Raw genomic sequence first — 3,925 nt, 5'->3', positions numbered from 1 at the left:
CTCTCCTCCTCCTCCCTTCCCGTCGCGCTAAACTGCCCAGAGCCGGCTGCGCGTGGGGACGCTGCGGGGTTCGGGACAGGGCGGGCTCGAGCCTCTTTACCCCCTTCTGCGGCCTGAGCTGCCCCTGGGTTGCTAGTGGCGGCCCGGGCGAGCCCCCAGGCTCCACGCGCTGCTCAGCAGCCTGCGAGGGCAATGCAGTGCAAGTCACTTGGGGTGCAGCTGTTTGCTCCCCCCCAGCTGGGTTATAGTCTGGCGGGCTGCATCTGTCCCAGCCTGGCCACCCGCTGCCTTTGCTTGTTCCAGGTATTTTGCAAAGTGGTTTTGTCCAACGGGTTTGCCACTGCCCTTTTAACTTCAGGGTCATTTCCAAATTTGTATGCTGCGTTGTTGGTCCCAGGATATTAGAGAGACAAGGTGGGTGAGGGAATATCTTTTATTGGACCAACTTCTGTTGGTGAGAGAGACCAGCTTTTGAGCCACTCAGAGCCCTTCATCAGGTCAAGCTCAAAAGCTGGTCTCTCACCGGAAGTTGGTCCAATGAAATATATTACCTCACCCACCCTGTCTCTCTGACTTCCAGATCTGGTTTAGATTGACACCAAAGTAACATGAGAGAGAGGATAAAGAAGAGACTGGATTATATTTTATTTTGTTTGTTTTTAAGTTTATCTGGTCAAGAAAAGCATCTGGAAAGTGGAACTTCTAAGAGGTCTACAGGTGACTGCAGCTAGCAGAAAATGTTACTGCTTACAGCCTGACAGGCTTCACTATTGTGAAAGAAATGGTCCTGTGGTCCTATGCACATAAAGAGTGTGATTGCGCTATATTCAATATGCAGTCTCCCAAAACATACAGTTTCAGTCCCATACATTGCTCTTTCAAATATAATTTAAGAACATGTAATAGCAGAAAAACTAGATTAATAGGAGCATTACAATAATGTCTGTTGGCAGGGGGCTACATGTGATTAAGGTGTAGTGGTTAGAAAACTTGGGAGTCAAGACTCCTGGATTTTGTTCCTAGTTCTGATACGGACTTGAAATGTGAGCCTGGCAAAAAAATCACTTAGCCTCTCTGTATCTTAAATTACCTCCTCATAATACGGAGATGATACTACTTCATAGCGGAGTCGAGAACCTTGTCTGAAAGGTACTATACAGTGCAATGTATTGCTCTTATTTAAGGTTTTCTGAAGCTTTTGTTCTATAAATTAGTACTTTTTATGTAAGAAATTAAGTGAAATAGTACTGATTGTTTTCAGAGTAGCAGCCGTGTTAGTCTGTATTCGCAAAAAGAAAAGGAGTACTTGTGGCACCTTAGAGACTAACAAATTTATTAGAGCATAAGCTTTCGTGAGCTACAGCTAGCTCACGAAAGCTTATGCTCTAATAAATTTGTTAGTCTCTAAGGTGCCACAATTACTCCTTTTCTTTTTGCGAGTACTGATTGTGTATAGGACAAGTGAAACTGATTTAACATTGTTACTTTAAAAACTCTTTCAGCATTGGGACAACTTTTTCTACATCCACATTAATTTTCACCCCAAAAATAGGAATTGATTAGGAGCAATTTTTGCAGATTTCCCCACTTCAAATATTTTCTCTAGCCTCTAGGAGAATATTAAGAATAGCACTGCTTCTTATAGCAATTTTTACTTTTTTGCAGCATTGGAAACATTACATCTTCTGCCCTGTCTTAATGCTTATGTGCAACAGGACTGCCACCTTGTGGCTCATGAAATGGACAGAAACTTACATAAGGTGAGGTGAAAAGAAAAGGAGTACTTGTGGCACCTTGGAGACTACCAAATTTATTTGAGCATAAGCTTTCGTGAGCTACAGCTCACTTCATCGGATGCATTCAGTGGAAAATACAGTGGGGAGATTTATATACACAGAGAACATGAAAGAATGTGTGTTACTGTGCACACTGTAACAAAAGTGATCAGGTAAGGTGAGCTATTACCAGCAGGAGAGCAGGGGGAGGGGAACCTTTTGTAGTGATAATCAAGGTGGGCCATTTCCAGCAGTTGACAAGAACATGTGAGGAACAGTATGGGGGGGGAAATAAACATGGGGAAATAGTTTTATGTCGTGTAATGACACATCCACTCCCATTCTTTATTCAAGCCTAAGTTAATTGTATCCAGTTTGCAAATTAATTCCAATTCAGCAGTCTCTCATTGGAGTCTGTTTTTGAAGTTTTTTTTGTTGAAGAATTGCCACTTTTAGGTCTGTAATCGAGTGACCAATGAGATTGAAGTGTTCGCCGACTGGTTTTTAAATGTTATAATTCTTGACGTCTAATTTATGTCCATTTATTCTTTTATGTAGAGACTGTCCAGTTTGACCAATGTACATGGCAGAGGGGCATTTCTGGCACATGATGGCATATATCACATTGGTAGATGTGCAGGTGAACGAGCCTCTGATAGTGTGGCTGATGTGATTCGGCCCCATGATGGTGTCCCCGAATAGATATGTGGATACAGTTGGCAACGGGCTTTGTTGCAAGGATAGGTTCCTGGGTTAGTGGTTTTGTTGTGTGGTGTGCGGTTGCTGGTGAGTATTTGCTTCAGGTTGGGGGGCTGTCTGTAAGCAAGGACTGGCCTGTCTTCCAAGATCTGTGAGAGTCATGGGTCGTCCTTCAGGATAGGTTGTAGAGCTTTGATGATGCATTGGAGAGGTTTCAGTTGGGGGCTGAAGGTGATGGCTAGTGGCGTTTCTGTTATTTTCTTTTTTGGGCCTGTCCTGTAGTAGGTGACTTCTGGGTACTCTTATGGCTCTGTCAATCTGTTTCTTCACTTCAGCAGGTGGGTATTGTAGTTGTAAGAACACTTGATAGAGGTCCTGTAGGTGTTTGTCTCTGTCTGAGGGGTTGGAGCAAATGCGGTTGTATTGTAGAGTTTGGCTGTAGCCAATGGATCGTGTGATGTGGTCTGGATGAAAGCTGGAGGCATGTAGGTAGGCATAGTGGTCAGGAGGTTTCCGGTACATGGTGGTGGTTATGTGACCATCGCTTATTAGCACCATAGTGTCCAGGAAGTGGATCTCTTGTGTGGACTGGTCCAGGCTGAGATTGATGGAGGGATGGAAATTGTTGAAATCATGGTGGAATTCCTCAAGGGCTTCTTTTCCATGGGTCCAAATGATGAAGATGTCATCAATGTAGCTCAAGTAGAGTAGGAGCATTAGGAGATGAGAGCTGAGGAAGCGTTGTTCTAAGTCAGCCATAAAGATGTTGGCATACTGTGGGGCCATGCGAGTACCCATAGCACTGACCCTGATTTGAAGGTATATATTGTCCCCAAGTGTGAAATAGTTATGAGTGAGGACAAAGTCACAAAGTTCAGCCATCAGGTTTAGTGTGACATTATCGGGGATACTGTTCCTGATGGCTTGTAGTCCATCTTCATGTGGAATGTTGGTGTAGAGGGCTTCTACATCCATAGAGGCTAGGATGGTGTTTTCAGGAAGATCACCGATGGATTATAGTTTCCTCAGGAAGTCAGTGAAGTCTCAAAGATAGGTGGGAGTGCTGGTAGCGTAGGGCTTAAAGAGGGAGGTGAGGAGATATCTGTTATTGGACGAATTGCCTTTGATGAAAGACAGAGTATCTTTCCCATTACTGAAGAAGAGCTCTGTATAGCTCAAAAGAATGTCTCTCTCACCAACAGAAGTTGGTTCAGTAAAAATAGTAGCTCACCAACCTTGTCTCTTTAATATCCTGGAACCAACATGGCTACAATCACACTGCAAGAAACAGGTTTCAGAGTAGAAGCCGTGTTAGTCTGTATTCGCAAAAAGAAAAGGAGTACCCGTGGCACCTTAGAGACTAACAAATTTATTAGAGCATAAGCTTTCGTGAGCTACAGCTCACTTCATCGGATGCAACTGCAAGAAACGTACATGAAAGAAACACAGTA

Source organism: Dermochelys coriacea, chromosome 3 (assembly GCF_009764565.3).
Source record: "Dermochelys coriacea isolate rDerCor1 chromosome 3, rDerCor1.pri.v4, whole genome shotgun sequence".
NCBI lineage: Eukaryota > Metazoa > Chordata > Testudines > Dermochelyidae > Dermochelys > Dermochelys coriacea.
This window is presented reverse-complemented; position numbering follows the sequence as displayed.